Source organism: Felis catus, chromosome A1 (genome assembly GCF_018350175.1).
Source record: "Felis catus isolate Fca126 chromosome A1, F.catus_Fca126_mat1.0, whole genome shotgun sequence".
Lineage (NCBI taxonomy): Eukaryota > Metazoa > Chordata > Mammalia > Carnivora > Felidae > Felis > Felis catus.
The window spans coordinates 206,636,969-206,645,933 of record NC_058368.1 but is presented as its reverse complement, the minus strand read 5'-3'; the positions used below and the strand labels follow the sequence as shown (position 1 = coordinate 206,645,933).

The 8,965-nt window shown below is 40.1% G+C and overlaps 1 long non-coding RNA gene across 1 annotated transcript; it reads left to right on the top strand.

Moving 5' to 3' along the window:
• The first annotated feature begins 1,903 nt into the window (after nucleotides 1-1,903).
• Nucleotides 1,904-7,076, top strand: LOC109491896. The gene is made up of 3 exons (XR_002145479.3): nucleotides 1,904-2,007; nucleotides 5,278-5,373; nucleotides 6,507-7,076. It is a non-coding gene; the product is annotated as an uncharacterized LOC109491896 (long non-coding RNA).
• Nucleotides 7,077-8,965: the final 1,889 nt, after the last annotated feature.

The window sequence follows — 8,965 nt, the reverse complement described above, 5'->3', positions numbered from 1 at the left end:
GTGTATTAAAAGGAACAGGTGGGCTTTCCCATATTCCTAACACTTTTTTTTTTTGGGAAGCTGCCCTTGATACAGTTTGCCATCACCTCTCAATAGTCAATACCGACAGTGAACAAAGAAGGAAGAATATTCCTAAAAACTCCTTTCAGAACTGCACTCCCACCACATTATTTTACTGCCTTATTTCAGCGACCTCTTTTTGAAACTCACTGAGAATACCAGAGCTAATTTCAGGCTTCCTATGTCTTGCAAAGGGCAGAATATTCTTTATAAGGAAAATATATTTGCATTTAATTTAATTTAATTAAGCGCAGCAAATTCTTTATCATCTGGGCCTAACCATATTCAACTGCCATATAAATTCAATATACAACAAGGTAATGTTTGGCACAAATACTAGAGCCATAAAATATGTCCCACAGTGCTATAGCCTAGATGTTAAGACAAGTATTAGATATGATCTTAGAAAAATTACAATAGACATATTTGTATCAAAATAGCACCATCTAGTTCCTTATGAAAATAATAATTCATCATATTAGTGTAGATGGAAAGTTCAGATTCAAAAACACTTTGAAAAGCAATTAGGAAAAACATGTCTGTTTGCTTCTGCTTGTAGATGCATCAGTTCTCTCTGGTGGGATATTCAAGAAATCAGTAACTCTGGTTACCTAGCTGAGAAAGATGATTAATACATAGGCTTTTAGCTTTTTTGCTTTTTAAATTTTGAACCATGAGAATGTATTATACTTCCAACAGTTACTAAGAACATTTTATCCTTCTGAGATTCCTCCAAATATATGGATTTGGATTTTTAGGAGTTTGCTTAAGATGATTTTATATTGATACAGGTAGAGGAAGGATAAACTTTCACTGAGAAGTATAATGATGTTATAAATCATTGACTGTCTATTATTTGTTGGCTACTTTGCTAAGAGATTTATGTGCCTTCCTGTTTAATCCTCATCACAAAATTTGGGAAAGGTGATGTCTTCCCTATTGTACAAATGAGAGGATTAAGGCTTATTATGGATAGGTAGCTTTTCTGAGATCTCATAGGTAGTAAGTAACTAGTATAACCTGTTGCTGTATAATCCAGGCAGTCTAACTATTGGGCCTTTTAGCTAAAAACAAGCTGGTAGACATTTCCCAATCTGAGTCCTTTATTGGTTTTTAACTCATTTATAAACTCTAGTTAGTACTTTTATAATCATTCATTCTCCTTCAAGTTAGCATTAGAAAAATTAGTGTCAGTGATTGTGTCCTGCTGGGACATCTCTAGATCAGTCCTGAAACATACAGGCCTCAAGGCCAGATTAACCTTAGAGGCCAGAGGATGACCCAACCATGAGAAGATCACTTCCTCCCCAGATTCAGGTTCTATCTAAAATGAATTATTTGATCTATGAGCCTGAAACCCAGTTAAGGAATGGACATTGAAGTCAGCGCCTGGGATTGGTCAGACACATGGTACAAAACAATCACCGTTTGATCCACTTTATCTCACTATTGCACATTTTTCAGAAATTTGCCTAATTAATGACCCTACTTTCATAAAAACATGGATATATGTAAGTGCTAACACATTAAACTTGGAAGGGGAAAAAGAGATTTCCCAGACAGCACTGACCTGTGTGGTACATTGTTCTAATTCCGGAACTGGGAATGACTCCAGCAGACCCACCCATGGCTGAAAATATTCTGGCCTCTTGCAACACTCACCCCCCAGGTGAAGACGATCTGCTGACCCGTAACTGTAGGTTCAGACACAGACCCTTGCCAAGACCTAGTCCTGTAAAAAAACGTAGAGTCTGTTTGTGTTGTTTCCTCATGAAATCAGTTAGGAATGCCAGCCAATAAGGAAGCTTTTAGAATAATCCAGGTAAAAGACAATAGAATCTGATGTAAAACAATGGTGACCGGGATGGAGAGGGAAGGAGATGAACTGCGGAGGTTTAAAAGGTGAAATTTATTGGCCCTGAATCATCATAAGATGTGAAGATTGAGGTAAAAAAAAAAAAAAAGAGTCAAAAAACACTGCCAGATTTTTTAGTTGAATAACTTAGTAGGTGACTGATGCTATCCTTGGAGACTCTGAGGGAGAAGTTGAGGTTTGGGGCAGTTATTTTTGCCTTTCATTTGGTTTCACTTATGCTTGCTTGCTTTTTATTTTGGTGAGTTAGAAAGTGGTTAGAAGGAGGTGATTAATTGATTTCATTTCAAAGACAAGCCCTATCTAACCAGCTTCTTGTTTCCCTTTGGTTTCTACCCCAGTCTTTGTGATATTTAAAAAGACACAGAGAGGGGCACCTGGGTGGCTCAGTCAGTTAAGCGTCTGACTTCGGCTCAGGTCACGATCTCGCGGTCTGTGAGTTCGAGCCCCGCGTCGGGCTCTGGGCTGATGGCTCAGAGCCTGGAGCCTACTTCAGATTCTGTGTCTCCCTCTCTCTCTGCCCCTCCCCTGTTCATGCTCTGTCTCTCTCTGTCTCAAAAATAAATAAACGTTAAAAAAAAAAAAAAAAAAGATAGCAAATTTTAGGGGTACCCGGGTGGCTCAGTCAGTTAAGCGTCCCAACTTCGGCTCAGGTCATGATCTCGCGGTCCATGAGTTTGAGCCCCGTGTCAGGCTCTGTGCTGACAGCTCAGAGCCTGGAGCCTGCTTCAGATTCTGTGTCTCCCTCTCTCTATGTCCTTTCCCCACTTGCCTTCTGTCTCTCAAAAAAAAATAAACATTAGATAGATAGATAGATAGATAGATAGATAGATAGATAGATAGACACGAAGAGACCCCAAAGTACCCAGGAGACAAGAAACCTGAAGTACTTGTAGGCAAAAAGTTTTCTGAGGCTAGATATCACAAACTGGCACCCATGAAACTGACTCCACCTTGGAAATTAGTTGCCGAAAATGGGGATGTTTCACTTAAAAAGACAGATGCTTGGGGCGCCTGTGTAGCTCAGTCGGTTGAGCAACTGACTTCAGCTCAGGTCATGATCTCGCAGTTTGTGAGTTCAAGCCCCACATCGGACTCTGTGCTGACAGCTCAGAGCCCGCAGCCTGCTTCTGATTCTGTGTCTCCCTCTCACTCTGCCCCTCCGCCACTCATGCTCTGTCTCAGAAATAAACATTAAAAAAATTTTTAAATAAAATAAATTTAAAAAATAAAAAATAAAAAGATAGATGCTTGTTTCTGTATTTGCAAAATTTCGGGTCCAGATACCCACATGACACTACCAGTTAAAGCTGACCCTTTAACCAGGGCACTTGTTCTTCATTACATCACCATCTCCTCCATCCCAGCTTCAGTTTGCACATCACCTGCTGGCTTCCCTAGGTATTCTATTTTAAATCCCCCGCCTTAGGCGAAAAGCTTGGACTAGCTCTGAAATCCCTTCCCCTCTGTAAATATTACTCCCTACTCCCACCCCAGATTGGTGTTCACTGCCCCTAAGAACCGCCTAAACGAAGAAAAACATTTTCTTCTTAAATATAGGTTGGATATTATTCTCCCTCTATTCACTGGATTCTGGGTCATTACTAAACTGGTTTGTACTTCCATGGTAACCTGAAACCCTCCTTCCACTTTTAGCCACCATTACACCTTAGTTAACAGTGCCCACCCCAAAAGAGACTTGGTTGAGAGAGAAAGATGCAGAACAAGTACTGTCCAGTTGTTAAGTGCCTGGAGCCCTGGATTTAGACCAGCCCTCACTCTGATAGGACCTCAGCTCTTTGCTACCCTCTACTATTTTCTAGACACCTAGACCTAACGTGCCAGATTAAATATCTGAATCTATCCACCCATTCCAAACACTTGATTCCGATCTCAGGATGTGCTCTTGGTACGTATTAGCTCTCAGTGCTCTCTTTCCCCACTCAAAACACCAGACATTGAACCTACCATTTATCTCAGTGAGTCTAAAAAAAAAAAAAAAAAAAAGATAGGGTGTGAGTTGTAGCAGATTTATATAGTTAAGGGAGGAGTCCCAAAGAAAACTTCTGTTATAATTAGTTGTTCTTACTGCTGGAAGTCTGCCTAATCCCTCACCTGTGTTGGAATAGAAACGTATTCAGAACCCCTGGCACACCTGGTCACCTAAAGTGACTCTCCCTATGACCATTCACATATCTAGAGACCAAATCCACCCCTCATGAATTTCCCATCAGACCACTATGCTATGGTTCCTCTGTCCAAGAACCACTTCTTTCTCACCAATAGCCCTAGAAATCTGGCCAGTATCTGTCTTCTACTCATTCTGACTTTGAGTTTGAATGTCTTCTACTCATTCTGACTTTGAGGGTGTGAGGACACATAAGACAGCTGGAAGTCTGAGAAACCTCCATTTAGATTTAAACAACTAGTTTTGTCATGGGCAACATGAATGAAGCAGCCAATATATTCCAGGTTATAGCAGTGCAGAAATGAGTAAGACATGGGACCAACCTAGAAGAATAGGCAAAAATATATTAGTTATGTATTTGTGTGGTAAGTGTTCTGACAGAACCACGATCACACTTTTATGGTATACTAGGAGGCACAAATGAGGAGCACCTAATATCTAGCATAGTGTTTCTCAAACTTTATTGTGTTTGCAAATCACCAGAAACCTTGTCAAAATGAAGATTCTGAGTCATCATGTCTTGAGTGGGACTGATAATCTGCATTTCTAACAAGCCCCCATGGCAATGATGCTGGTCCATGGACTAGACTTTGAGCAGCAAAGTCCTACAGAACCAGGAAATACTTCCCAGAAGAGATGGTGTTAAAGAATGAATAGGACTTACCCAGTAAAATAAAATAAAGGTGGTCCAGGCACAGAAACAACACAGTTTGAAAAATCATAAAGGGGTTTTCTATTGACTTTTTAATTAGCATACATACTATTAGAACTAGGCAATCCGACTGTTGAAATTAATAGTGTTCAAAAAATGTGGATTGGCTAAAATGTTTTAGAAATACTCTCCACCATTGCCTGAATGGGATATAAGAACCCACTGAAGCCTACACCCCAAGTTCCTTAGAGACAACACCGATGCCCTTGTCACTCATCAGTCAGTGTCTAGCCAACAGTTCAGGAGGACACGGAATCCAACTTTAAATGTTGCCATGTGTGCTTCAATGAGAATTTGCCTTATGAAGTGCGGTTAAGAAACCTCAAATAATAGTGCACTGGTGCTTCATTAGAATTATATTTTGTGCCTGCTTCTCTAATAAATGTCTAACAGATGTCCATGTATGTCACAGACTATTATCTGACATGTTCTCATTACTCCTAGACATGCAGCTATGGGGGAGCTGCTAACCAGCCCTCACCATTCCAAAAGCTTTGATTGCTCTTCTTATCACCTAAACCTTAAGAGTTGTTGACTCAGGTAAGTTGACATCATATCTGTAAAATGAAGGTAGCAATATTTGCTCTGCCCCCTCTTTAAGAACAAACTGGGATAGATGTATTCAGAAGGATTAAAATATGATGAAGGTGTTTTTAAAGAGCCAAGTAACTTCAAGAGCCAAGAGGATTCTTACAGTAGCCACCAATGTAGAAGTTCCTAAATTTGCATGATCAGAAGAATAATCTAAGGTTCTTGTAAAAAATACATATTCCCAGATCATACCAATGGGAATTCTGATTCAGCTGTCTGGGGGAGGCCCACAAATGTAAAAAGTACCCCAAGTGATCCTTTATAATTTTGTTAATTTGGGGAAACTCTGCACTGTGAAATGGAATATGGGGCACCCAGAACAGAATACTCAAAACTCTATCTCCCAACACCAGGTTCATCATACAGAACAGCACCTCTATACCACTCCCAACACCATGAATGACTCACAGCAAATATTTCCCAGTCAAGTAGCTCCCTCCCTCCTGGCAATTCATGTAAAACATGAGACTGAATTGATACTATATGCAACACAGCCTACAAAAATATTTGAGAAGCAAAGATTTGGGACTTCCAATACAATAAATTATTTTTCTTCATCACTTTACAATCAACAAATTTCTCCTACTTGAAAATTCTTTGAACTTTATTATCCTCAAACATGAGCAAATAGAATGAGTCACTTAAAGACCTACTCTGGCAACTATATCTTTCTAAAGCTGTGCTATATCAGAGTCCTGGAAGGTGTGGCCATGGGAAGAACATTACGTGGACCAGGTATCAGATATTATGTTCATTATGTTTACATAAAATATCCATGACAAAACAACCTTAGCAGGCCATCTATGTACTCGAATTGTAACTACCACATAAAGACTCCCCAGTGGTGGTCACAGCTACACACAGACAGTGGATGACATCAGTAAATTTCTTACCTGGGAGTCACAACCTGCTGGATGGTCCTCTTGTACTTCCCTCAGAGAACCAGACCCATGAGCTCCATAACCAGGTTAGATTCAGACTTAGCTGCTTAGAGAATACAATCAAATAAACCCTTCAATCCAATTATAAAATACTGCTTTAGTTTGAGGGTGGTAAACCTCCAGATTTTATTATCCCTACAGGTGCTGAAAACATCAGGCTGAAAGCATCAGTCGATTTAAAATACACCTGTGCCGACAAGAGAATGGGAAATGGGATACAGTTTTTACCTTGAAGGCTGACTGAAGGGGGATGACCCATGGTGAATGTCACAGGTCAACTGGGCAGACTGTGTCCAAGCGAGTCAGCATGTGCTAAGGATTTCTTGCTATTTGTTCTTGTCTTTATTTTTCCAATGTGGTTGAATCTCTGTACATTTAGCCTTATAAACATCTCCCCCACTACTAATAACCAGAGAAAAAAATGTTTGTAATAAAAATGTACAATCTAGAGATCAAACCATTTTACAAAAGCTTCAAAAATATTTATATTTTCTTAGCAAACAATGACATGCACTTCAAACACTTGAACATAATATTGTCTATTTTTCTCTCACTTGATTACAGATTAATTTCAGCTTAAACACACGTGATCTTCTTTCCAACTTATCTGCTTCAACAAGAAACCATGAGGGTTCTTTATCACCTGTAAAATATCTTTAAAACTGACTAGTAAGTAATGGTAACTATTTTATTAATAAAAGAAATATATTTTGGGGCACCTGGGTGGCTCAGTCGGTTGAGCCTCCCACCAGCTCAGGTCATGATCTCACGGTTTGTAGTTCAAGCCCTGCATCAGGCTCTGTGCTGACAGCTTAGAGCCTGGAGCCTAAGTTCTGTGTCTCCCTCTCTCTCTGTCCCCCCCCCCTCTCTCTCTCTCTCAAAAATAAATAAACTTAAAAAAAATTTTTTTAAACAAAAAATATTTTTTTAAATGACTGTGGTTGCCAGACACCAAAGGGTTAAAAAGACATCAATAGATCCAGAGGACGAATTCACAAAGCAGTTAAATTGCAGAGTACTTACATGAAGCAATCTTGCCTATTTTACTTCAAAATGAACGCTGTGAACTGAAAATTTTAGATGAAAGACACCTAAGACCTAAATCAGAAGTTGGTCGATTGTCCCTTTTTTAAAGGACAGGGACAGACGTTGCACATCACAGCTCTCCTCCTAGATAGAGTGCTTTCTTGCAAATGGTTGTGAAATGCTCACAAACGCTAACAACTACACATAACAAGCACACAGCCAGAAGGGGTCCCAGAGGAGCTTTCAAAGAAAAATCAAAATCAAAGTTCTGGTTCTCTGCGTGAGCCAGAGAGTCAGTTCTGTCACTAAGTATCTCAGGCCTCACCTTCCTCACCTAATTATGGGAAGCGCATCTGTGCAATGTGTCGTGAAGGATTACCAGGGGGATGAATGAGATAAAGTATAGAGGCAGCGCAATTTCAAATAAGACATCCTTTACTGTAACTTTTCTGCTAAACACTACCAGCATTTTCATTTTCAGCCCTTGTATCAATTTAGTCTGTGTTTCTCCTCTCCTGACACCCTTTGTAACCAGTGTGCTGACCTTCCTGCTTTGTGATTGTACAGGGTTCCCTTTATTTTCATTTTCTGTTTCCCTGACATAACCACCAGCCCATATAACCACCAGCCCTTCGTACAGCACCCCATTCTTTTTTTTAATAAGTAAACTCTACGCCCAGCGCGGGGCTCAAATTCACGACCCCAAGATCAAAAGTTGAACACTCTACTGATTGAACCGGCCAGGTGTCCCCAGTACCCATTCTTGAAGCTACCTCACCACTGGATAACAAGACTTTTATTTTCACTGATTAAATACAGTAGATCAGCATGACATGGTGACAAAATTTCACACTTACCCAAGGAATCAGAGCAGAGGTGTTTCCCCTAGATGAGTGGCTAAACTGTGGTTATCAGAGCCAAAGGCACTGGGGCAGAATTATCATCTTCTAATCATTAGAGACGCATCAGGCAATTTTTATCAGAAGCTCATAAAGCAAAGACATCCACACTAAACCATGAGGAAGTCTGGAGCAATGGCCTATTTCCAAACCTGCCAAATTCACTGAGTAAATTAGAGCAAAACTCACCTACCCTTTCCCACTTCCTAATATAGTTTTCATATATTAAGTAGTTATTTTCATCATAATCATGGACAAGCCTCCCTATGGCAACCATGGCGCATTCACTACGTTTCAGTGATTATATGGCACTGAGCTCCCCTCCCCCACTGACCCCTTTTCAGATTTAAGACAGAAATAGCTTAAAATTAACAATAACAACAAATTACATGTGCTTACAAGTATATACCCTTCAACCAGAAAACGCGGTGACACAACTCCAGGAGAGTGAGGTTAACAAAGACAGGGGTCATGTCAGCCAGTGGTGTTACCCACACTAGGCCTGTCCTGCTGCCACACCTGGGCAACCGTTGCCTGACAAGAATCAAGCTTATTTATTTGGTCAATGCCACTGTTTCTCATTTAAGTCTTCCTGTAAAACAAACATAGAATACGCATTCCACTCTTATATCGTCTCAATTTTGTCAAAAGCCTGGCATGATGAGAAGGCAGCTG